Source organism: Phocoena phocoena, chromosome 16, assembly GCF_963924675.1.
Source record: "Phocoena phocoena chromosome 16, mPhoPho1.1, whole genome shotgun sequence".
NCBI classification, from domain to species: domain Eukaryota; kingdom Metazoa; phylum Chordata; class Mammalia; order Artiodactyla; family Phocoenidae; genus Phocoena; species Phocoena phocoena.
In genome coordinates this window covers 10,250,962-10,278,502 of record NC_089234.1, presented here as the reverse complement: position 1 = coordinate 10,278,502, position 27,541 = coordinate 10,250,962, and positions in this window count along the sequence as shown.

Below are 27,541 nucleotides of genomic sequence, written 5' to 3'. Positions count from 1 at the left end.
GATGCAAAAACCCTCAACAAAATACTAAAAAGTATTGTACACCATGACCAAGTGGAATTTATCCCAAGAATGCGATGTTGGTTTAATGCTCCCCAAGTCAATGAATGTAATACACCATGTCAATAGAATAAAAAACAAAAGCCACACGATTAGTTCAGTTTATACAGAAAAAGCATCTGACAAAACCTAACAATGCTTCCTCATAAAAATTCTCAATAAACTAGGAATGGGAGGGAACTTCCTCAACTGAATAAGGGCATCTATGAAAAGCCCACAGGTAACATCATACTTAAGAGTGAAAGCTGGATGCTTTCCCCCTAAAGTCAGGCACAAGACAAGAATATTTGTTCTTGCCACTTATAATCAACATTGTAGTGAAGATTATAACCAGAGATATTAAGCAAGAAAAAGAAATAAAGAAACCCATATTGAAAGAAAAACTGTCTCTACTCACAGGTGACATGACCCTGTGTGTAGAAAATACTAACAAAGCCACCAGAAAAAAAGTATTAGAACAAATAAATGAGTCCAGCAAGGTTATAAGATACGAGGTCAATATACAAAAATAAAAGTGTTCCTATATACTGACAATGATAAATCTAAAAATGAAATTAAGAAAACAATTCCACTTACAATAGCATCTAAAAGAATAAGAGAGTTGGGAATATATTTGCCAAAAGAAGTGTAAAACATACTGTAAAAATTACAAAGCATTATTGAAAAAATTAAGTAGATCTAAATAAATGGGAAAACATTCCATGGTCATGGAGCAGAAGACTTACTATTGTTAAGATGGCCACATTCCTTAAAGTGATCTACAGATTCAATGCAATTCCTATCAGAATCCCAGCTTGTTTCTTTGTAGAAACTGACAAACGAATCCTAAAATTCATATGGAATTCCAAAGGACTCAGAATAGTCAAAACAATCTCGAAAAAGAATGAAGTTGGAGGACTCACACTTCTGATTTCAAAACTTACTACAAAGCAACAGTAACAGGGTGGTATTGGCATAATGATAGACGGGCAACGGTGTGATACTGGTAGCAGTTTGGTCCAAAGCACTAGTGTTGTATTGGCATAATGACAGATGTAAGGAATAGAATTGAGAGTTCACAAATAAACCTATGTGTCTATGGTTAACTGATTTCAGCGAGAGTGCCAGGACCACTCAATGGAGAAAGAATAATCTTTTCAACAAATGGTACTGGGACAACTGGAGAGCTACAAGAAAGGAATGAAGTTGCACTCTTACCTTAACACCACATTTAAAAAAAGAACTCCAAATGAATAAAAGGCCTAAATGTAATAACTAAAACCATAAAACTCTTAAAAGAAAACAGAGGGGTAAACCATGGTCTCAGATTTGGCAATGGATTCTTAGGTATGACACCAAAAGCATGAGTAACAAAATAAGAAATAGATAAATTGGACTTCATTGCAATTTAAAACTTCTGTGCTTTTCCAAAGGATACTATCGAGAAAGTAAAAAGACAACCCACAGAATGGGAGAAACTACCTGCAAATCATATATCTGATAAGAGACTTGTATCTAGTACATAATACAAAGAACTCCTAGAACTCAGTAATAAAAAGACAAAAAAAAAAAAAAAAAACCAAACAATTAAAAATGGGTCAAAGATCTATCTGAATAGACATTTCTCCAAAGAAGATATACAAATGGCCAATAAGCACATGAAAAGATGCTCAACATCATTAGTCATCAGAGAAATGTAAATCAGACCCACAATGAGATACTTCTTCACCCAGAGAATGACTACAATCTAAAAGACAGGTAACAACAAGTGTTGGTGAAGATGTGGAAAAATCAAAACCTTCATACACTGCTGGTGAGAATGTAAAATGGTACAGCTACTTTCAGAAAGCAGTCTGAAAAGAGAAGTCCTGATACACGATACAACAAAAATAGACCTTAAAAATATGATGCTAAGTGAAAGAAGCCATTCACAAAAGATCACGTATTATATATGATTCCATTTATATTAAATCCCTTCAATAAGCAAATCTACAGAGTCAAAAAAGTAGACGCTGGTTTCCAGGGGCTGGGGTGTTGGGGGAAATGAGGAGTGACTGATAATGGATATAGGATTTCTTTTTGAGGTTTAAATCTTTTAAAATTTATTCTAGTGATAGTTGCACATATCTGTGAATATAGTAAAAACCACTGAATTATACCATTTAGGTATAATTTGTACCTACAAATTTATGTACCATTTGTAGGTACATAAATTATATCTCAACAAAGCTATTAAAACGAACAAACAAAATACTTTCTAGACAGGGGATAGCATACTATTCCAAGGGAAACTACATCTTATAGATAACTTACTTCATGGCAAGACACGTCTGTACGGAAACCAGGTCTAGGAACTCAAGGAGGCTGGACAGAAAGACGACAGGAAGAGGCAGGAAGGAAGGGCTGTGGAAGTTGCTGAGTCCCCATTATGAAACAATCAGGCATCTGAATTACACACATAGTTTTTGACAGATGCTGTTTGATATGTGGTTTCTATGCAAGATGACTTGGGTTTTTGAGCCATTTAATACTAGAGTTACGTCTGCACTTGTCATAATCCCTTAGAAGGAAAATCCTTGAGATCAGGGCTCTTACTGTATCCTGAGGGTCCCCATGTCTCCAGTGGCACATATTAGGTGCTCAACAAAACTTTGTGGAATGGTAGAGTCTCCTTAAAAGCGACATCTGTGTCCGAGTGGCTTGTATAGCACCCATACATCCAATGTGCTCTACCATCGCTTTCTTTGTCTGTGGCATGGAAAGTAGGGTTGTGCTGTGTGGATTTAATAAAATAATACACGTCCAGCACTTAGCAATCGGCCTGAGATGAAGAAAGCATTGACGTTCAGGCCACTATTGTACTGTGATTGTTGTTGCTATTATACAGTGACTACTCAGTAAATCTTGATTCGTTCAATAAAGAGGTGAAGTACAAAAACGAAATCACCGTCAGTGAAGATTTTTAAGCTCTGTGCCCACAGAGCTGGAGACCTTCTCTGCAGGCCTTAAATGATGATCTGTCTGCCCTATAAGCATGGTCTTGACTTAAATTAACCTGAAGACAAAGGGACATCCAAGGATCCTCCCAGCAGACAAGTTGTGCATGGCTTCTACACACAGCGTGAGTGAAAATAACTCAGTGACATCAAAGAGGCCAGCAGAACACTCCTCCAGGAATTTTTTTGAGGAATAAAACAATAGGTCACATGAAATTGGCTCTTTGGTTTCCAAAGCACTGACCAAATGCGTTGCTCACCAGCAACTCTGGAATATTTGATTCCCTAATAGGGTTTTCAAGGGTGCATAATGCAGAGTCGTACACTGGATGCTTTTTGTTTTATTCCATCCTGCATCCAGCATCAGCCCTGGTAATGACAGTCAAAAGTCCTTTATCAGGCTCCTCCCAGCGAGTGTGACGCACCCTCCATCACATGCTCTGTGGGATCGGAATGATCACCCTGGCACTTGAATGACTCAGTCTTGAACTGGTGCCTTCTCACAGGTACCTGGTCACAGGTGTGGTATCTGTCTTCAGGAAGGCAGCACAAATTACTTGACATTTATTCATATTTTCATCGCTGGTGGGGTGGGAAGTAGGAAGTAAAGTTTTCTTATAAACCCAGAACGGTTCTCCCATGACAATGTGTGAAACACAAAGCTGTACTGTTGGAGAGAGTGTGCTTGTTGGATTCTTGTGGGTGAAATTAGAAACTTGTCAATGAACAGGACTGGCATCTGCTCATTCTGAAAGGTGTGTCAGGGGAGCTCTTGTGGCAATTTGCTACTGCTTCATACAAAGCAATAAAAGTAACCAAAGTCAATGTGTAAGCACGTGTTACCCTTCTTTCTTTATAGCCTTTTGAGTGAATTTCGCATGAGGAAACAAGCAAAGCAAGAGGAATGGTTTACAATCTACCATCATGCTAACCGTCATGCATCTTGGGATACTGAACACAATAAACTTAACCTGGCTGAGGACCTGCCGTAATGTAGCTAGTGCCTTTTCCTTAATAGCCAACCACTGGCTTTTCCATTCTAAAGAAGTAAAAATGATCTTCTGAATTTTGCCGCTGACATGTTCATAAACGCACAAACTTTTCCTCAGCATATTCTAATACACATGTGTACAGATGAAAACCCTGAGTTTAGTGCAAAGACGAAAAGATCCAAGCTTGACATCAAAGACCTGGGTTCGAGCCCAAGTTCTGCCCTGTAATAACCAAGAGTTTAGGGCTGTTCCTCAACCGCTTTGAACTTCAGGTTCCTCATTGTAAAATGAGGATATCTTCATTTAAAATCCCCATGGCAGGATATTTGTAAGGATTAAGTGAGAGGAGGGATGTAAGAGATGGCTTCAAGCTGCTGCTCCCAACATTTCATGTGTTTTCTGTATTCTTTTCATAATTATAGTAAAATGCAATTATCTGAGTTTAGTGCCAATCAGCATAAGGAGATTATAACCACTGTTCAAGGTAAGAGCTCCTGCTTCACTTACTGGACATTCTTAAGTTCTGCATTTGGATGCTCAGGGTCAGCAGTGACCAGATCCAGCACCTAGACTGTATCTATTGGGGTCTTTGTAACCCAAGTGGTCCCTATGGAGGATCCTTCACTTTACAGGAAACTCAGGTAGAGGGTCAAAAAATGTGTGATCTCAGCGTCATCCAGTGGAGTCAGATGTCCTTCAGGCTATCCCACTGGGGTCTGGACCTCAGTGCAGGATGTGACCTTCTACTTCATTTCTCCAGGAACTCGGTTTCAGTAGGTTTGGTTAGTTCCTGGAGCTGGGAAAACCCTGAATAATGAACTCTCAGTAACTAAACTCATAAAAGACTGGTATATAACCAGAATGCCAATGTATGGGTTTTTAATGAGAAACAGTAAACTGTTAACAGACTGGAATGATCCCATTGACAGGTCAATGAATTCCTTCCCTGAAATAAGGAAAACCACATTCAAATAAGGTGACTATTGACTCAGAATAAAGGAATACCACTGTTCTTAATGCATCTTCTTCATAAAAGGTATTTTGAGGCATTCCCGTCCCACCCATCCTGGAGTAGCTAGAGAACTCTAGAGAACACCATTGCTTGAACTGTTTAGTTAAGTCTTCTGTACCACGTTGGGTATACGGTGAACATGTCCTTTTTCTCTCTCCCAAACGTGTTCTTGGCCTCCATGCCAGGCATTGCGCCAAGTGTTTTGATGACATTTCCGTTCAACCCTTCCAGTGACGGTAGGAGGAAAGGCGGATCGTTATCACCGTGTCACGTACACCGAAGTTTAAGAGGAGACACTTGCCCAAGGATACAGTAGTAAGTGGAAAAACCAGGACTCAGACTCAGGCAGTCTGATCCACGTTCTCAACTATGAAATGCTACCATCCATAGTGGACTAAATTACTACAGCCAACCTCTGACCACAGCGACCCCTGAATTCTTCTTGGTAATTTTGGTGTTTCTGAAACTCCCCAGGCACCTGTCAACTCACCATTTATAAAGTTACTGATTAGAAGGATGCCTTAGTTGCCTGGTCTCATCTAAGATATGCTGACTTAAGTGAACTCTGTTTAATTAAATCTCTCTATCCTCAGTGGGTTTTCCTACAAAAAAAATCATAGCCACAGACCGTTAAATCTTGGAAAAGACCGTCAAAATCACGTGATCCACATTCACTCTTTTATGGATACAGAAAATGAGATCCAGAGAGGTTAAGTACGTAGCCCAAGGATCTTCTTAATGTAACGCTCATCAAATATCAACTGAGTGCCTACTAAGCACAAGGTAAAAATACAAGTCTTTGCCTTTGACTCTTCATGACTAGCTCTTTCATTCTTCCTGCAGCAACTGTTCTCCACCCTACACTGCAGCAGTTCCAAGAGAAGAGAGGTTTTTTTTTTTTTTTAACCAAGATGTAACCCTTCCCCTGATCATGCAATGTAAAGTGTGCTTTGGTCCAATTGCTTATCACCCCTTTAAGGATTTCTAACCCTCAAGACATCTTGAGCTGTAACTGATCACTCTTGCCTAATGCTCGCTGCCACATGGATGTCCCAAGATCAGGTCCTAATGGACCATACTGACGTCATGTGAGGACGTTATGTCATCCCGCAATACGTTTCTTAACCCATTCAACAACTCTGTATGAACAGCTGCCAAATGGTTCAGAAATTAAAAGACAGATGTACCACTACAATGACTGTTTGTGGGAGGATCCCAGTTAAAAAGCCCTCTAGACTAAAAAGCAGGTGTGGCCAATCTTAAAGGCAGAAGGACAGTGGATAGCCCGACCGCTCGGCGCAGTGGTCATCAGTGAGCTAAGCCTCATCAGTGAGCTAAGTCTCAGTAATGCATCCATGGCCCACGATGTACATCCGCCAGCCTCTGTGCCCAATTCAGAGTAGAGTGGTGGCAGAAGAACAAGCAGGAAAAGCCAGGCAATTCCATTTGCCATGAAACCAGGTAAAATCCTCATGGTTTCACTGGAACTTGATTCTCAGGCTTTTCACCTCCGAGTGGAATTTTACCTTGTCGGCAGGCCCATCTTGAGACACTCCCATGATCAGGTTTCCTTAAGAGGCACCCAAAGATACGACAGAATCCCAAAGCAGCTCTCCAGGACTGTGCAGGCACATTGCCATGGTCATCTGAGCTTTTGCATTTCCAAAAAGTCAAAATAAATGTCAAATCCTTTCTGGCACTACCCTCTACGGTCTGAGGATTGAGGGGCAAGGGAAACAAGGTCATCTGATTTGCATCAAGTGGGTATTTATTGAGTAGCTATCCTATGGGAGGCATAAGGATATAAAGATGAACACAGCACGGCCCCTCCTCTCCAAAAATTCCGAGTCCAGGTTAAGCCCCAAGTGCCCCGAGGAGTGAATCTACCATATTAGAAATGCTGTCTGGGTGCTGCAGTGAAATGACTCTCTCCAGGAAAGCAAGAATTAAGTCACATTACAGGAGGAGGTGGGATAGCGTGGTCATTACATTCAGGGGCTTTGAAGTCAGCCTGCTGGGGCTTCGTTCTCAGGCCCACCATTTACGAGCTATGTAACTAGGCAAAAGTGAGCACATTTACTTCGGCCTTTTAAAAAAGTCTCAGTTCTCTCATCTATAAAATGGGGTTCATTGTAGCACCACACAGAGGGTTATTGGGAGCTATCAGTGGCTGAGCCTTTTTCGTGTTTAGGACAATACCTAGCTCATAGTAAGAGCTCAATGCATCTTAGCCATTACTATTTTTTAATTATTAATCTGTAATCCACATAAATTAATGAAATAGCTTACCAAATGAAAGGTGGGGGGGAACAGAAGGAGGGAGGAAAGAAAGAAGACTATATGCTTACTCCTTAAATTGTTCCTTAAGGAAAAAATGAAATAAAACCCCGAAAGAAGTGAAAAGCATAATAGATGATGATCAAAAACATAAGCACCTCTGTCCTCATTAACAGGTCCCCCTGCTGCCCTTCCTGGAAGCATCCAGGGGCCACGACACTGCTTGCTTGTGGTCAGGTCAGTGGCCATTAGGGTACCACACACCTACTTCTCATTTCCTCCTCGGCTCGTTCTCCATAGTCAGGAAAATGTTTGAAAAAAAGAAAAAATGACTGCTGTTTTGCAAATGAGAGCTCTTCCAAACTGTACAGGGCCTGGGGCACGAAGGCTAAGCCTGCCACCCAGCCAGAGTGTCTCTCCCACAATACAAACACAGGCCAAGGAGGCTCCAGAACAAGGATACTTGATGTTCATGGGCAAGTCCAGAGTTGAGCACGTTTAAAAGATTTATTGAGCTCCTCCAACACGCCAGAGTCGGTTCCAGGCTGGAAAGCGACCGACAGTGTCTGCCTTTACATCCAAGTGAGAAAAACCAATAATAAAGTAAATCAACAACTGTCTGAGAGGAGCCATGGCTCAAGGGCTCCACAAGCCTCTCTTCTCAGCAGACAAGTAAACTTTTAGTACTAAACGGATTTTTCTCTATTCAAATTCTGAGAAAATAAACCATGTATTTAGGGCAAGTCCTTATTAACCACAACAGACCTCTCGTCACGGTACTGAATAACCAAATATGTCCCTTAAAGCCACAGGGCACATGTAACACAGAACATTTACAAAAAAATTTTGCACCAAACGTGATATCAACTGCACCAGGTCTATCCATGTGGCCTGCATGACCACCTGGTTCGAGTTTTCATGTCACAGCTGTGGAGTCCCTAGATTACTGGATCCATCTGCTAACCGGTCCCCCCTCCTCTGTTCTTGCCTCTCTCCAATCCATTCTGCACTAGCAACCTTTCTAGGATGCACCTCTGACCATGCCCCTCCCCCGCTTAAAACTCATCAGTGGCTTCTGTTACTCATAATCTAAAGGCTGAAGCTAGCCCACAACCAAGGCTGACGTTCCAAATATATAATGACACCCTAGGCGCTCACCAATCAGAATGCACACCAGCCAGAACAACCTCTGTGAACACACAAGGCTGATACGTGTATATTTACTTTAAAATTACCTACCTGCACTGTCATCAATCCCCGTTTCAAGTATCAGTATGATTCATTTCTTTCTCATAAAACTAAATGCAGGGACTTCCCTGGTGGCGCAGTGGTTAAGAATCCGCCTGCCAATGCAGGGGACATGGGTTTGAGCCCTGGTCCGGGAAGATCCCACATGCCGCGGAGTAGCTAAGTCCGTGTGCCACAGGATACTGAGCCCCTGCTCTACAGCTTGCGAGCCACAACCACTGAGCCCGCACACATGGAGCCCGTGCTCCACAACAAGAGAAGCCATGGCAAGGAGAAGCCCGTGCACTGCAACGAACAGTAGCCCCTGCTCACCACAACTAGAGAAAGCTGGCCCGCAGCAATGAAGATCCAATGCAGCCAAAAATAAAAAATTTTTAAAAATAAGAATTGCAAAGATAAGTTCCAATATTTCCTTTCCCAGGGGACCAGCATGTGTATTCCTGGACACCAAACTTGGAGACCACTGCTCCAGGCTGGGAAACAAGACCTTCCCCAGTGAATGTACAACATAAGAACTAAATAAATAAATAGGATGGACCTAGAGTCTGTCATACAGAGTGAAGTAACTCAGATAGAGAAAAACAAATACCGTATGCTAACACATATATCTGGAATCTAAAAAAAAAAAAAAAAGGTTGTGAAGAACCTAGGGGCAGGACAGGAATAAAGACGCAGACGTAGAGAATGGACTTGGGGACATGGGGAGGGGGAAGGGTGAGCTGGGACGAAGTGAGAGAATGGCAAGGGCATATATACACTACCAAATGTAAAACAGAGAGCCAGTGGGAAGCAGCCGCGTAGCACAGGGAGATCAGCTCGGTGCTTTGTGACCACCTAGAGGGGTGGGATAGGGAGGGTGGGAGGGAGACTCACGAGGGAGGAGATATGGGGATATATGTATAGCTGATTCACTTTGTTATAAAGCAGAAACTAACACACAATTGCAAAGAAATTATATTCCAATAAAGATGTTAAGAAAAAAAGAACTAAATAATGGAAACAAAAATGTATTGTTCATTTCCACGTTGCTTTACAATGAGCCTCATATCATACACTTGGACCTGGAAATTTGATGTAAACCAAATTGTAGCAAAAGAAACTGCATTGTAAACACAATGAGGGAAACTGGCTTGATGGGAATCCCCTTCAGGCATCCTTTTCGGAAGGTAAATATTTTGTAATTAAAATAGTTCGATACAAATTCATCAGGTTTTTGAGATCCTACAATGAATTTTCTTAAAACATCTATCACTGCTAAAAGGAAGCCAACAACCAAGAGCCTCAGAGAAACAAATTATGTGCCTTGATCATTCGCCAGCTAATTATTTCACTACCACCATAAAAGAATTGAAAGAAATTATCCTCATAAACATTTGAAAGAACTTTTTCATTACAGCAGATATAATTGGTGCACTCTTTGGTAGAAATGTTGCAGACACAGGCAGGTCTAGTAGGCAAGGAGAGTGATCCAAAAATCCAAAGGATGGATAAAACCATATGTAAACAAACTTTTCACCGTTCTCCAAACACTGGCCCCAATTGCCCACCCTCTAGATTTTTGTTTATGCTGCTTCTCTCTTCAGAAATGCTCTTCCCAGACTCATCTCCCCATCCCCAGACAATTGCATGCAAGCACGGGCCCAGGCATGTGTGCAGGCACCAGTGTGCACAGGCAGAGACACAGACACACATGGTCCAACTTAAATTGTCTAAGTCCTACCAAACTTCAAAGCCCATCTCAAATTGAACGTTTCTAGGAATCCACACTTGATCTGTCCAGAAATTATGGAAATCAACTCATCTGAAGTCCCATATCCCTTTCTCCGAACCATAATTAATTATAATATAAATGCAAGAGTTCTGTTCTGTTTCAGTTCTCCCACTAAATGCCAACTATGTTGAGATCCCAGACTTTTTCTTACACATTTCCCACAGCATCTAGGGCTATGTTTTATAAATGGTTTATGCCTCAAAAATCTTTGTTTGGTGAATGCATGGAGAGATGTCTCACTGTCCAATACCCTTCCATCGCTGGTATCAACCCAGTGGTTTGCTTTGTTTCTGAAACTACTATGTTTAAAATGCAAAACAGGTCATCAAATCACTGATCAAAATTCCCCACATGGTAGCTCTATTTTTAAGGAACCTCCATACTGTTCTCCATAGTGGCTGTATCAATTTACATTCCCACCAACAGTGTGGGAGGGTTCCTTTTTCTCCACACCCTCTCCAGAATTTATTATTTGTAGACTTTTTGATGATGGCCATTCTGACCCGTGTGAGGTGATACCTCGTTGCCGTTTTGATCTGCATTTCTCTAATCATTAGCGACGTTGAGCATCTTTTCATGTGCCTTTTGGCCATCTGTATGTCTTCTTTGAAGAAATGGCTCTTTAGATCTTCTGCCCATTTTTTGATTGGGCTGTTTGTTATTTTGATATTGAACTGTATGAGCTGTTTGTATATTTTGGAGATTAATCCCTTGTCGGTTGCATCGTTTACAAATATTTTCTCCCATTCTGTGGGTTATCTTTTTGTTTTGTTTATGGTTTCCTCTGCTATACAAAAGCTTTTCAGAAAGTTGTGAGGTGTCCTGTAGAAGACACAGACTAATTTGAATGTTCACCTTTCATTCTTTAGTCATCATAACACCTTCCTGATGGAGCTTATAATTATTATTAATTTTGAAATTAATCCATGCTCTCTCTCAAATGCTAACGGCCATCACACTGAGGACAGCCGCAGATGCTGGGCGTGGGGCCACAATCCACAATCGGAGGGACTTGGGCAGCAATTCTTTTTTTCCCCAGTCCCCCTCCTTCCCGCTCTTGGTGCCCCTTTCCCCTACCGCCATTTGGAGGTTGTTCTTCAAAGCCAGGCAAGACCCTAGCTGTTCAAACTGTAGAACAACCAGCTTGCAAAAGTCTAAGCAGTTTACCACAAATGATGAACTTCTATTTATAGGGTAATGGGATCTATGTGTAAACCTTAATTTTAAAATGAGTTCCACCCAAGGAACATTTCATAATAGATCCATGGTTAGGCTATACATCCCTCAGAACTCGGATACTGACAATTATCACAATTTTATCAAGGGCAATCTGTAAACTGAAAAAATAGTACTCACCCTCAAAAACCAAAACAGATGGGGAAAGACAGAAGGGATGAGGAAGAGTTTTAATTATCCGAGACAGGTCTTTGTGTGGTGGTTGGTTAGCTGCCTCTTTTTAGTACTGATATTTCCAAGTCTTCGGTAAAAAAAAAAATTTTTAGGAATATGCTGAAATCCCCCTTTAATAATCAATCCCCAGATAACCTGTGTTTTATCTGGCTTTTTAAAAAGTCACCGTGGGGCTTCCCTGGTGGCGCAGTGGTTGAGAGTCCGCCTGCTAATGCAGGGGACACGGGTTCGTGCCCCGGTCTGGAAAGATCCCACATGCCGTGGAGCAGCTGGGCCCGTGAGCCATGGCCGCTAAGCCTGCGCGTCCGGAGCCAGGGCTCCGCAACGGGAGAGGCCACAACAGTGAGAGGCCCGTGTACCGCAAAAAAAAAAAAAAAAAAAAAAAAAAAAAAAAAAAAAATCACTGTGATGGTAATAAACTTGAATTGAACTGAAATAAAGATCCCTGAAGACTTTTTTTTAAAGATTCAAGTTAGCTGTACATTAGGAGCATTTGAAAGTCCAAATTCATTTTTCGTGTGGACTATGGATAAAGCTATTCTGGAATGAAGAAAGGCCGCTCTATACTTTCCTTACTCTCTACAATTTTTTTTTTTTCGGTACGCAGGACTCTCACTGCCGCGGCCCCTCCCGCCGCGGAGCACAGGCTCCGGACGGGCAGGCTCAGCGGCCATGGCTCACGGGCCCACCCGCTCCGCGGCATGTGGGATCTTCCCGGACCAGGGCACGAACCCGTGTCCCCTGCATCGGCAGGCGGACTCTCAACCACTGTGCCACCAGGGAAGCCCCCTTACTCTCTACATTTTATTCAAATTTTTATTTTGGAAATTTTAAATGTCTGCAAAAGTCGAGTTACTAGTTGAATGAACCCGGAGGTATCATCACCAGCTTCAAAAATTATGCATTTGTGGTCAGTCTTATTTTCTCTATACCCCATATAGCTCCGTCTTCAAATTGCAATTTATTTTGAAGTAAATCTTAGAAATCCTATCAATTCATCTATAAATATCTCAATATGTATATCTAAAAGAACATTTTAAAACACCTCAAGAATATTACCACCTCTTGATTATAAATAAAATTATTTGTGTATACTTTTTAGGGTGAACATATATGGTAATTGTACATTTAACTTTATAATAAACTTCTGAACTATGTTTGATCCTGAACTAATTTGCATTCCCACCAAGATATGAGATTTCCAGGTGCCTTAAATCATTGTCATCATTTTATATCATCAGCTTGAAAAATTATTTTAGTCGTTGTAAGAAATGTTTAATGGTGTCTCATTGTAGTTTGCATTTCCAAAATGACTATGGGCATAGTTTCACGTGCTTATTTGCCATAAATTTGCCTTACTTAGTTAAAAAAAAAAAAAGAATATTACCACCTCTAAAAAGAATGAATAATAATTACTCATTATCACCAAGTTATCTAGTCAATATCCCAGCATTCACATTTCCTAGATTTTCTTAAACATTTTAAAATTACTTGAAGAAATATTCAAACTAGGTCCATACAATGTGATTGGTTTTTAGTCTCCAAAGTCTTTTTTAATGTATAGGTTCTTCCTCATCTCTCTTTTTTAATATCCCTGAAATTTTTTGTTGCAGAAACTGGGTCATTTGTCCAGCAGTTCCCTTCATCCATGGCATCCTCATGGAGTTTACCTGTTCCTCTGGCCCCTGTCCTCCCTGTAATTGGTAGCTTGATCTAGCATCTTGCTCAGATTCAAATTTGATTTTTTGGTGAGTCCACTTCACAAGCAGTGCTGTGTTCTTCCACAGCCGGGTTTTCTCTACATTGTAATGTTTGCAGCCATTGAGGGTCATTGCCTAGATCCATTTATTCACTGGGGTTTGCACAATGGTCCTTTTTTCTCCAGCCTATGACCCCAGGCAGGGACATCAGAAGCTGAGGCTTCATTCTGCCGGGCTGCACTGCTACTCTCACTTCTCTTCATTAGCTGTAATACTTGCATAGAAAGAAACTTCCTCTCATCAACCCTTTTGTTCCCTGAGGTACAGTTCATATAGAAACAACAGGATAAATGTTTTATTCTTTCCTTTATTCACCCATTTTCAAAATAATGAGTTATTTCTTAGGATTCTCCAAAGGTGACCAGTGATTTTTTTTCCAGGATCATTTGGAACTCCGGATTCAAACATATTTGATGTGTTTCCGTCCATTTTAGTTATCTCTATTGATGTTAAAATATTTGCCCTGTGGAAGCTTTTGCAAGTTGGCTCCTGAGTCATTGTGACATGTCCCTTCTAGTCTTTGATAGCTTCCTTGCATTCACTTATGACAAGTTGCCCCAGGCTCACCTTGTTTATTTCTTCCCAAACATGGAATCTGCCATTTTGCCAAGAAGCCTTGGCAAGTAGAGCCTTTTAGCAGAACCACAATCTGGGTGCTAGGTGTACTCACTGGTATTGGTTTAAGCATTGGTCCCAGGAACTTTGACTGGACAGAGCTTGAAAAAAATCTATCTATCTGAGTTCATACTCCTAATTCAAAATCAGAACTAACAAGATTTTACTTAAATTTATTGATCTTACAACTGTATCTATACTCATGCCAAGATCCCATTTCTAAATGACACCAACATAATTATTTATTTGCTTTATCCCACACCATACTTAAAACAGTATCGGAATAATAATATATGCACTAGGACCAACAATGTGATTGCTGAAAACAATTTAAGACTTCCTTTTGCAGTCCTTTGGCCCTTAAGAGTATATACTCACCAGGGACATACAGTTAAATTACCACATTTAAAAGTCACTTGGAGGAGTTCCTCTCTCCTTGCTTATGCCACCAGCCCAATACACAGTTAGGTTTATTTGTTTCCTTTTATTTTCAACTCTTAGAGACTGCTTTTTACATTTTGTCTTATAATTCAGTTTTATAATTATGTAAAACATTTTCATGGTTCCAAAGTCAAATCTACAAAACAGAATAGATTTAACAAGGCTAGCTTTCATTCCTGTAACCATCACACTAGTTCCTCCCTTCTTCCAAAGTAGCCATTTTTTTCAATGTATGGTTTATTCTTTTGTTGTTCTCTTAATATAAGCAAGTAGCATAAATGATAAATGACAGCATACTATTCTTTTTTTCCACTCTTCTTTGTTCACGTAACATACCCTGGAAATCACAGCTATACCCAGGGATGATCCTCATTCCCTTTTATAGCTGTGCATTACTCAGTTATGTGGGCGTCCCATGATTTATTCAATTTGTTTCCTATTGATGAACATTTGGGTTGTTTCCAGTCTTATAAATAGTGCTACAGTGAGTAACCCTGTGCATTTGTCTTTTCATATTTTGGCCGGGGTATTATGGAGATTCCTAGAAGTACAACTGCAGGGTCATAGGGTAAATGCATGTGTAATTTTGCTAGGTAGTGGCAAAGTCTCCTGCACAGGGTTTGAGCCATTTCACGTTCCCACCAGCACCATGTAAGAGTCCCTGTTTCCCCACCGCTTTGCCAATAGACCATGTAATCAACCTTTCGGATTTTGGCATCTAGTAGATGAGAAATGGTATCTTAGTGTAGTCTTCATTTTACAATGATTTATTATGAATGAACTTGAGCATCTTTTCATACTTTTTTGCGGTACGCGGGCCTCTCACTGTTGTGGCCTCTCCCGTTGCGGAGCACAGGCTCCGGACGCGCAGGCTCAGCGGCCATGGCTCATGGGCCCAGCCGCTCCGCGGCATGTGGGATCTTCCCGGACCGGGGCACGAACCCGTGTCCCCTGCATCGGCAGGCGGACTCTCAACCACTGCGCCACCAGGGAAGCCCTTTTCATACTTTTAAGAGAGATTTGCACTTCTTTTTCTGTCAACTGTCCACTTATATTTCCAGCCCATTTTTCTGTAGAATTGTTTGAGATTTTCTCCTCTATTTTTTAGAAGGTTTTCTTTGTGTGTGCCTTAGGGTTACTGACCATTTGTTTTTGATATAAGTTGCAAATATTTTCCCTGGTTTGTCATTTGTCTTTTTATCTAACTCATGGCAATTATTTTTGTTAGCTTTTTTCTATTCTTTGATTTTTTTTCCATACATTTTTAAAAATTTCAATACAACCAAGTTTATCAATTTTTTTCTCTTACTGTAACTGGATTTGAGTCATAGTTCAGACAGTTTCACACTCTCCAAGGTTAGGGAATAATTTGCCAATATTAAAAATATCTATTTTTATAGTTTCAGCTTTTACATTTCAATCTCTTACCTACTTGGAGTTTAACCTCATATATGGTATGAGTCATGGATCCAATTTTGTTTTTTGCCAATGGCTATCTGCTTATCCCAACACCACTTCTAGAAAAGCCCATTCTTCCACCAATTCGATATACCCCCTTTTTCATATACTAAGTTTCTATATGCAGGTGGATCTTTCTGGGTTCTCTACTCTGCCCCATTAGTCTGCCTATGCATATGTCAATACCAAGCTGTTTGGACCATGGAGGTTTCCTACTATGTTTTGATGTCTGGCGGAGGCTCACCCCCCTCATTGCTCTTCTCTGTCAGGGTTCTCTTGGCTGATGCGATCTATCTGTTTTTCCTAATTAACTTATCCAGCTTCCAGTTGGAATTTTTGGCTATCAGTCAATTTTCTAAAAACGAATTGACAGCTGTTTGACTCGATTGACACCATGAGCTGGCCTGTCACAGAGTCTGGAACAGAGTAGATACTTAATAAATGGTAATAGAAGTGAAACGCCTTGAGGTACTGTGCTGGAGGTTATCAGACAACCTCAGCATCTCAACAGCAAATCTAGACGGGAGAATCGGCGATGAATTTCAATCTCAGTTATTTCACGATAACTGAAAAGAAGACTGAATTAATTACATTTAAATTTAAACAAGGGAAAAAAGGAAGGGAGGGAGGAAGGAAGGAAGGAAGGAAGGGAGTGAGGGAGGGGGGAAGGGAGGAGGGAGGGAAGAAAGTGGGGAAAAGTACTGGTCGCATAAGTGTGCCTTAACTGAAAGGGTTTGAGTGGACCTTTGGAGGGCATGGGAGCAAGCCTTTTCACTGGGTGCCCTTCTGAACGTTCTGAATTTGTATTACAGGTACGTTTACACAATTAATTACTCAGCAAATGTCATATCATTCGTTAATCAAATTTACTGTGCATTTCAGTTAGTTCAAGTCGGGACTTTTTCTCACATATACTCAATGCATATATGAGACAATCGTGACATTTGGCACCTCGTGGGAGAGAATCCCGGGCTTCTATCTAGGATATTCCGTGGGTGGCTTTGCTTGGGCCTCAGATCTTGGCTTGTGCACTATTTCGTATTTTTGAAGAACATATTGTCCTAGGAAAGCAAGGAAAAGAACAGCTCCTTTCTTTAATAAATGATTCAAATGCTGGAAATGGGGAAAGGAAAACATGGCACGAAGGAGCATAGTTTCCAGGTTGCTACTTTTCTACTGGAAAAGCCCGTGTTAGCCAACCCAGTCTTGTTGAATATAACCTGCCCCCGTTCTTCTGGGCTGAGTTTGAGCAATCCATCTATGCCAGGGGAAGCCATGAAAATCCCGGCTCACGCAAAAGGCCAAGTGGAAAGGAAAAGGCTTAGGAGGTCACTCTGTCCAGAGTGTGTCCTCCCTCCCGACGAACAGGATGATCTGGAGAGCGGCAGATGGGCCAAAGTCCCATCGATGATCTGAGGACGCTAAGACCTTGCTTTGCCAGTAAACACGCAGATTCAGCAAAATGCTTTTAGTGGATTTGACTCCTGACTCGGTTTATTACCTGCATAAACTTGGGCCTGTCTGAGACTCGATCTAGATGATAACGTAAAAGGAGTGAATAACACGAGGCATGTAAATGCTTAGGCTGGTAGCCAGCATTAACTGTAATTGTTGTAAAAACTTTCAGAACTCTGCCAAAAGCATTCTTATAACACAAGACAAGAGAAAACGGGGCCCCTCTTTCTTCCCCTTTAAGCATTATCTGGTGTTATTTCAAGCTCTGAACAAGTAAGGAGAATGCCCTTCCATTTTTCCTCTGTGGTCACAATTGATAGTAGTTTCAGCTGAGAAGACATGTTTACCTGAGGATGTGCAAAAAGCCCCAATGGAAACGGCAGCGAGGCAGCACCTTATTCCGTGCATTTATTCCAAAGGAACAGAGTTTTTTCCTCCCTGCAGTTGGCTGGTGCCCAGGTACCTGCCACAAGGAGCTGCACCAGAAGCCCGGCTGACACTGGCCTGCAGAGAGGTAGCAGGAGGCGCCTCCGGAAGAAGGTACAGCTGCAGATGCCTGAGGACCAACTCACCCGCCCCAGCCTGGCGTCCTCTACACTGCGCCGGGCTGAGTATTTGCAGTGCAAAACCCATTTCTCAATTACTCATAATTGAGTTGCAAAGAGATTATTATTCTTTGCTGAAACCTGACTTCTCATCCTGGTTTTCTCATTGCGAGGGGAGCAAATTACATTAAAAATCTGTTGCAAAATTTTGGTTGGAACAAGGCACAAAAATGTTGCTTGTAGTTGCAGATGCCTCCGTTGTCATCCTTAACGAAATCAGGGCTCCCTTTGGAAAAACAAACCAGACCCAGGCATGTTCGCCCTTTCTTTGGAATGTACCCATTGTGCTAAATTAGATTTTTTGAAAACCCTCATCCGCAAGGTTGTGCGTGGCCATTGCTGACTCTACAGAAGAAGAATTAAGGGCTAAGTTTGTTCTGCTGAGTGCCCAGGTCTCTGATTATCCAAAGGGCATGGGGATTCATTTTGGAAAATCCTAGAGATCACACGCAGGCATTCCTCTAAGGGTAGTTAAAGAATGTGGGAGATAACCAGGCACGTAGCTTAACACCCTGTAAAAAAAATTCATGTCTCAAAGGGTGCCCTAGTGACCTGAAATAGATAAAACGCCTCCCAAGGAAGCCCTTTTCTGTAACACCTTTTGCTTTAAGTCATGTGCTTCTTTCCATCTTCAGAATTGCACAAGGAACACCACCTGAGGGTCTGCCGTGGCTTGACATCTCCTTAACACTTTTAAAACAGTAACAGGAAGTATCCCAGAAATAATGGAGGTATTTCTTCCATCTAATTGTTGTTGACTGTCTTGCTTCCGGGCTCCATCATGATTCCAAAGGAGACAAGGAACTTAATGTTTAACGCGGGGAGAGCCTTGAGTTTCAGACGTTTACAAGCCAGGCCGCTCTAACCTTCCTGAATGGTGCCTGACGATGCTTTAGTTTGCTGTTATTATTTTCATTTGTTTTCTTCTCTTTTCCTCCCACAACTTAGGAGGGGCATGTTTGCGCCCCAAAACGTATCTGAAAGGCAGCAATCGGATGACGTTCTCATTGCTTCAGGGACAGCTGTCCCGTGCTGACTGGGGCAGAAACCGTCGGAGGAATACATGGCCACATAGGTGAATTTTTAAAATAATCCTGTACATTACCATATTTTATTAAAAATATGCAGTATAAAGGCCCATCCAAAAGATCTGCTGTACTTACTGCTCCGTCGATTTGACCAAATAAAGATGAGGCTAATGAGCGAGGGCACAGGACACACACCCACATAAATGTGTCTCACACGCACACACAAAACAGAGGTAGGATGGCGAGACGGGAGCTACACGGGGCCTCGTGCTGACCGATTGCCGGGGAATACAAAATACGGCTAGACGCAACCTCTAGAAAGTCCAGCTGATACTTCAGGAACACACCAGAGGGAAGAAAACAATTGCCTTTGGCAACACAGGACAAACCGTATATTTTTAGAACAGGGTCTTAAAACTTTCAGAACACTGAGGACCCTTTAAAGGAATCTGGTACGTATCAGTGAAAACAACTTTGAAAACCAAAGAAAACTCTGAGGCCAATGAAAAGAAAAGCACAGAAGGGTCGGGTAATTGATGGCTATGTACCTGTGTAGAGCAAGGAGGAGGCTGGGGGTATTTATCTCACTCTTCCCTTTTCAAGGCACATTTTTATTTCCTTTGCAATCTTCAGCAGCCTCCTAATGGCCTCTGACAATAGCAACAGCTAGTGTTTCTATGATGCTCTGTAAACTGCCCTTGTAGACTTACTTCAACCTCACAATGACCCTTGGGAGGTACAAATTGTTGTCCCCATTTTACACACAAGGAAACTGAGACCCAAATCACATATGTAAGACCGGTACGTAGGGACGAGTTTCATTTCGAGAGCACGTTGATAAGCCCAATTTGTTCGTAAGTCCAACAGAGTTAGCCTAGGTGCCCAACGAACACAATCGGCTATATAGTACTGTACTGTAATAGGTTTATAATACTTTGCACACAAATAATACATAAAAAACGAACAGGGCTTCCCTGGTGGCGCAGTGGTTGAGAGTCCACCTGCCGATTCAGGGGATGCGGGTTCGTGCCCCGGTCCGGGATGATCCCACGTGCCGCGGAGCGGCTGGGCCCGTGAGCCGTGGCCGCTGAGCCTGCGCGTCCGGAGCCTGCGCTCTGCAACGGGAGAGGCCACAACAGTGAGAGGCCCGCGTACCGAAAAAAAAAAACAAAAAAAACCCCACAAAGAATAAAGAAAACGTTTTCGATCTTACAGTACAGTACCTTGGAAAGTACAGTAGTAACAGTCACATCACCACTGCTTTTACGCTCTCTTCCGTACATCCTGGGCTTGAAATAAAGACACTGTACTACTGGACTCTATACAGTCCCGTACAGTAAAGTGCCCAAAGCACAGCCACTAGTAGAGGAGGCACGCACGTGACAGTGTACGCCAGACATGTCAACCAACCCACATGACTGGACATGTGAACGCACATCCGCATCCTTGAAAGTTTGCAGCTTGAAGGTTCGTATGTAGGGGACGCACCGCACAGGTTTTCTAACATCACTCCCAGTAAGTGACAGAGCAGAACCTCCACCGCTGTGTAGTAACTCTTGATCACAAGCTCTCCCTACCAGGCCATGCTGGCTCACTTGGCCTAAAGTTCTGCCTAAAAAGACACCAAATGCATGGAAAACCTTCACACAAGTAAAACCAGATATTCACACACATTGTCCACAATGATATCCAACACTGAGATGCTGGGAAATATTCCTAGAGACACAGTGGTTGTTCACGCTTCACTCAGCTGTTCAGAGACCAAAGCCTAACTTGACTCTCTTTTGTCCACATTTGTATTTTTCTGACAATTTTAGTTTCAAGTTTTGAAATGTATTCATTCATGAATCACCGGGGGAAGGTTGAATTGAGGATGATCAAGCTCGTGATGGATGTGTTCGTACCAGGCCTCATCTTCGCTGGAGATTTACAAATCTGGTTTGCAGTCTGAGGTCTTGGAACACCATCTCATTTCCTGTCTTTATGTGAACAGGTCTGCCTTAAGCCAAGGACTATTTTGCTCTATTTAAAAGGGGAAAAATAATCTCGAGTAGGGCAAAAAACAAGGGCAGCACATATGATTTGAATTACAGTCAGATAATCACCATTCATGACCGGTCCAAGCTGGAAGTAAAGCTTGAATTTCTCCTCAGAGACATTTCCCGGCTTAACTTTTAACAAGGGCTACGACTGAGAATGGGCTTTAAGTGTAAAGAAGTTCAACTTATTTAAGGCCTTTAACTGACTTCTCCGGCCCCCTACGAAATTAGCCTTTTTGGAAGATCATTTATGAGTTTCATTGGAAGTGGTAAAAATAGCCCTCCCACTCCCCTGCCCGCCTCAGAAAATGTTCTAAAGAAACTTTTTTTCCAAATAAATTTTCCAAGCAACATCACTGTGCCTGTTCCTCTCTGTTTGAAGAGCTTAAACATTTAATCTAAACATTTGTCCTCAAAAGGTTTTCTTTGCTATTGAATTCCAAGATGACCAGAGGTCCATCTTAACCTATGAACCTTCAGAAATCATTTTGGCCACGAAAGGATATGAAGTAAGGTATAAGTTCTGTGGCTCAAAACCCCAATGATGTCAATGATTCCTCTGGCTAGAGTTTCACCTTTCAGAGACAAGAAGGAATGAAAACCAAAGATCCATCTCTAATAGATACCTTCAAGTGAGGTATACTTGCTCTGAAACAGTGCTTGGATTTGTGGGGCACAGCATTTAGGGCCATGGCCCCCAATCCTGGCTGAACAGAATCACTTGGGAAACTTAAAAAAAAAAAAAGTCTTAATGCCTGAGCTTCACCCTGACCAGTCATATCAGAATCTCTAGGGATTCCCCTGTTTTAGGGGATAGATTCTTGGCTCTAGAGTCAAAAATGTCTGGTTCAAATCTCATTTTTACCACTTACTGGTTTTTAGACAAGTTACTTAAACTTTATGAGCTTAGATTTCTATGTATATGTGTGTGTGTGTGTGTGTGTGTGGTGTGTCTTAAAACTAAAGATCCTATGTTATAAGGTATTGAAAAATGGGATAAAATATTATTTGTAAACACAGTGCCTGGCTTACAAGCAATCCATAAATGTGTGCTAGCTTAATGTTTTAAAATATCTAACAAAGTTTTTCTCCAGAATTTCCTTCTCTCATTCTTAATTTGTCTTTTCCTTCAAAAGCTTAGATCATTTGAGGACAGAAGATGATTAATCTTAAAAGATCAAGGAGGATACTTCATGAGTAAAAGTATAATACCCCCAAGAACAGAAAAGGACTTCCTGGAGGCCAGAAGAGTCAGATTAGAGGGTAAAAACCAGAGGGGCTCAGGATAAATACCCTGACTCCCTCCTACTCCATCTCTCCAACTCCAGTCCTAGGAAGGAATCAATCCCCAGTTTGTGGGATCCAAGACCAGGAGACACCTAGGACCCATTCCCAGGGAAGGAAAGACATGGCAGCATGGAATCTCTAGGTAGATGGGGACTTAGTCTCACAAATTTTCTATTCCCCAAGTGCTTTTGCAGCCACGAAATGGTTCCTGTGCGGTATGAAAGCAACAAAGAGAGCTACAGAACCTGAGGTGGTCTTACAGATGGGAATATCGGTGAAGGAGCAGAGGTCTACACCAGCCAGTGACTAAGAGCCAGCCCAAGGGAGGAAGGAATCAGCAGGTACCTATGTGGAGAGATGGATCCGGGACTGGACATGCCCACCTATACCCCTGTGACACTTCATCAGCCCCCTCCCACCTCGTAGGCAAAACCCAGAATGAGAAAAAGGAAGAAGTTGTGTCTCTCGCACCAGATTTTGTGTCATGAGCTTCATACCGGCTGTCGACATTAGTTACTGTCTTGCTTTTTTTTTTTTCCAATCAATTTTTGGGGTATAGTGCCCATACTATATAATCGGCTCCAGGGGAGGAGACTTTCATAATCTTCATGTAAGAGCCAGGGAAAACAAAACTGGCAAGATGATTTTTTTACCACCACATGAGGGCCCACATCTGAACTGAAATGACTCAGATTAGTAGGATCTGAGCCTTATTGTGGTTTCTGGTAGAACTAAAATCCAAGACACCGTTCTACAATGGTATCTTACAACAAGCCAACCCAACAAGATAAAAAATGGATATCTGGTCAACCAAACAGGTAGTGTTGATGACAAACACCAACTAGGCCTTCTGATTATTTTCCGTCAATGGATGATTTGGCCAAAGCAAGTAGCTCTACTCCAAAATCTGAGGCTCTCTGATTGGCCCTGCTTCCAGACTATAAGGCATATCTTACCATAATGTATAAAATAAAGTTGCGTACTAAAGTTAACAACTTCTGAAATACAGCTATAACAATTATGTGATTATATGTTATCCTGGATTAACATGTGGCCCATAATCCTTTGATATTACAAAACTCAGCTCTGCCATGAGATCTAAAAAGCTTTATTTCATAGAAAGAGTTATTTGATAATGTTACATACCAGTTCGTTGTTCAAAACATTTATTGGGATTTAACACCACGCAGTAGATAAACAAGTGTTCCCCAGCTGTTAAATCTCACTTCATATATTTTAAACAATCCACTGTGTTGACGATTTCTAAAATATGAAAAGACGTCATATCCAATGCACATTTTAAAATGTTACTTCTGAAGCTACATCTGCTTCACATCTTTTGTTCAAAGTGTTCCCTTTTCTCCAGGGTTACTTAATGATCATATTAGAATGGGTAAAAGTCAAGGACTGCATCCATTTTCTGAAATGTAGGCCTTACTATTGTACACTTACATAAGGAAAAAAAAGAGAAAGAGAGAGAGAGAGGGAGAGAGAGAGAGAGAAAGAGAGAGACATCTGAAAGTCTGGAAAACGTGTCAACCAGGCAACGAAACTGTGAGGATTAACAAAGTCAAATTTATAAAGTGCAAGAAGGTTCTCACATGAAAGAGGGAGGCATGGAGGAATTTTTTCAGCTATATTATTACTCTAACGGGACTGGGCCATCCACTGAACTTTGTGCAATTTTTTCAAGCTGTTCTGAAATGACTAATAATGGCATGTAGTGTATAATACACTGAAATGTGTTGAAACTTTGGGTAATGTTCCCAGTTTGATATTTAAAACACTTGGTCAGCTAGAAAACGTTACAGAGCCATTTCTCTGCTCTGTGCATTGTGCTTTCACAAGCTCCATCTCATTTCACTCCGTGAGTTTGGAAATCTAGTCTCCCTCCCTGCATTTCAGACAGGCCCATGTCTCGCCAGCATATTTTACAAGCAAGAAAATTAAAGCAAACCATCAATATGAACATAGTTCTGTGGAAACAAAGGGAATGGTGTTGTATTTGACATCCTTATGGTCTCCTAGAATTCGTTCTGTGTTTTGGTTTAGCTGAATCTACTCAGCGCCCCAGGAGTCTGGCAACACGATTACTATCATGAAAAAAAAAAAAAAGATTAAAAAAAAAATTCAGCTTGTGTTTGTGGCCCTTTCTGAGAAAAAGGAATGGATTAGATAAGCAGATGCCTGAGACAGTTACTGTTCTTTTGCAATTATATAGCACATGTCCCCCCCATCCCCCCCGGCAAGAAACCTAGGCCTTCCTCGGAGCAGCAGAATCAAGGTAATGTCAGCATATCAGAAAAGAAAAAGTCCACCTGGCAAGTAGCCAGCTAATTTGACCAATGTAAATAATGTGCTGGCATAAGCTTGTGCTCTAAAAATAGCCCAGAATAACGGCAGACTGTGGTCAACCTCCCAAATATTATGGAATGCAAGCAAAATTTCTGGAGCCTAAGTTTTAAATACGGCAGCTTCAGGAAAGATTTGAGACCCTTCAAGCAATAGTTCAATTTTCATTTGAGTGACTGACATGAAACAGTGGCTCTAAACCAATAAGTAACATTGGCTAAGAGGCAAGATATTTTTAATTGAAGAACAGTAAGAGATAGTAGCCAAGGAGAACTTACTTGTCTGGGGAAGAGGTTCAGTAAGCAGTGATTGAAGGAATGAATTAATTTTTTCAATGTAAGTTCTTCAGAATCAGTTAATGAATCCAGGGCAAAACTGACCTCTGTATATTTTCACTTAAAACTTCATTATGTAGGCTGGTGACCACCTCATCCGTCCAATTTCTGGTGGGTCCCCTAAAATCCAATGTATCATTCAAGAGCTGTGCTGTTCTATCAATAAGGATGACTTTAGTGGCATAGGTGCTGAAGAAATTTTCAAAAAGAAATGCCTGCATCTTTAGAATGAGTGAGTCCTTGCCAAAGGTTACAATTTTGAAGAGGTCAAAACTCTTTGGTATAGATGGTTCTTAGAGTTACATCTTGCTGATTTACCAGTGAATAAAACTGTCAGGTAATGGTCATCTCTTTGTAAGGGGAAACTCTTCCTCTTCTTTTTCTTGAAGCTTGTCATTCCTGTTAGCAAAGTACAGTCTATACATACAGCTCACTTTCCTGCCAATCAAATGACATGTCTGACTTAAGCCATGTTTTCCAAGTCGGGTGAACTGGCTAAGAGGGCTGGGTATTACACAGAGTATAAGATTGGGTTGGAGTATATTCCATTGTATATATTTTTGAAAATGGGTACATGTGCTTAAGAAGAGAAAACAGGCGATATAAAAAATTTTGGAAGGACCAAAGCAATACTCCATAGAAAATGATTTTACTAAACATTTTAAGCAACCCTTTTAAAGTTAAATCTTACGCAGAACCCTAATATTTAATACATATCAAAGTGGAATTTTCCAATTGAATTTGGGAGGGTACAGTGGCAGCATCCACCTTTCAAATCATTGTCCCAAACACTTTACTTTGTCAAAGATTTGTTTCCCTGGTAAATAGGATAGCCTCTGAACTAGCTTTATACTTGACCCAATGATATCTAATTGGCCTTGGTAAAAATCAATGTTCTAACATGTTCTAACTCATAAAGTGCTGTAGCATTTAAGTGCTTGCATAGCACTTTTAACTTCCCCTCAGAGAAACAGTATTAGGAAGACTCACAATATTTCCCTTAAATAAAAAAATCTCAGAGTCAATCATCTCTAGGCAGGAAAAAAAAAAAAAGAATCAATTAAAACCTAAGATAGAACCATCTTCCCGGAATTCTAGCTTCTGACTCTGCATATGAATTGGACCATTCACTAAAAATGAAATTTTTATAGGAAAGACAAGTTTTTCATTTGCTCCTAGCTGAAGCTGCAAATCCCCCGTGCCAAATATTTTGCTGGTGTCAATTAAGGCAGGCTTCTCAGATTTCTACAGGGAAATCTCAATAATCTCCAATATCTTCAGGAATAACATTTAGGTTTTTTATTAGGGAAACAATCAAATAAAGCCTGACAAAATTGCTGCTTGGGGGAAACATGCACGTGACAATTAAGAGATGCTCCCCGCTCAAGATCAAGAGATGCGACGGAAATTATGGCTCTGAAGACCTCACTAATGACCTGAACTGCCCACAATCATTCATGATTAACTAAGGAGTAAGTGCAGACACATCCTCTGGCAGCTAAGAGAATGAGCCAGTGCTTCGTGGGACGTTCTTTGGCTTTTATTTTTGAAAGGCTTTCCTTAGAATGTTAGATGTGATTCCCTCTCCCGATAATGCAATATCACAAATGCCTTCAGTAAGCTGAAGAGAGAAAGTGTTCTGAATCACTCAGGGTCCCATTCAGCACAATTGTGCAAATGTCAACGAGCGCCCACGGAGAGGTGGCCAGGAATCAGGCTGGGCCTGCTTTATGGCAGCACAGTTCCTGGTTTTGTCTAAGATCTATCTCCTAGAGGGGGCTAGGCTTGGCAAATGTCCTTCCCGTTGCAGCCAAGGGTGGAGACGTTGGTTGGTATCTTAGCAGGGTTTCACTTTGGGCTGCTTTCAAAATGGCACAAAGCAAAGAAAAATGAACTGCCGCAAATCTGACCACAAAATTCCATGCAGATCAGTGCAAACAGAGAATTTGTTTTCCCCCTTCAGCAGCGAAGTTTCTTCTATAGACTAGAGCAGGGGTCCCCAACCAGACCACACAGAAGGAGGTGAACGGCAGGCGAGCGAGCAAAGCTTCATCTGTATCTACAGCCACTCCCCGTCACTCGCAATACCACCTGATTTCCGCCTCCTGTCAGATCAGCGGCGGCGTTAGGTTCTCATAGGAGCGCGAACCCTGCCGTGAACTGCGCATGCGAGGGATCTAGGTTGCGCGCTCCTTGTGAGAATCTAACACCTGATGATCTGAGGTGGAGCTGAGGCGGTGACGCTAGCGCTGGGGAGCGGCGGCAGGTACAGATCATCATTAGCTGAGAGGTCTGACCGCACGGAGACCATAACAAATCAATGGCTTGCCGACACATCAACACCCTAACAGGGAGTGGCAAGTGAGAACAAGCTCAGGGCTCCCACTGGTTCTGCATTATGGTGAGTCGTATAATTATTTCATT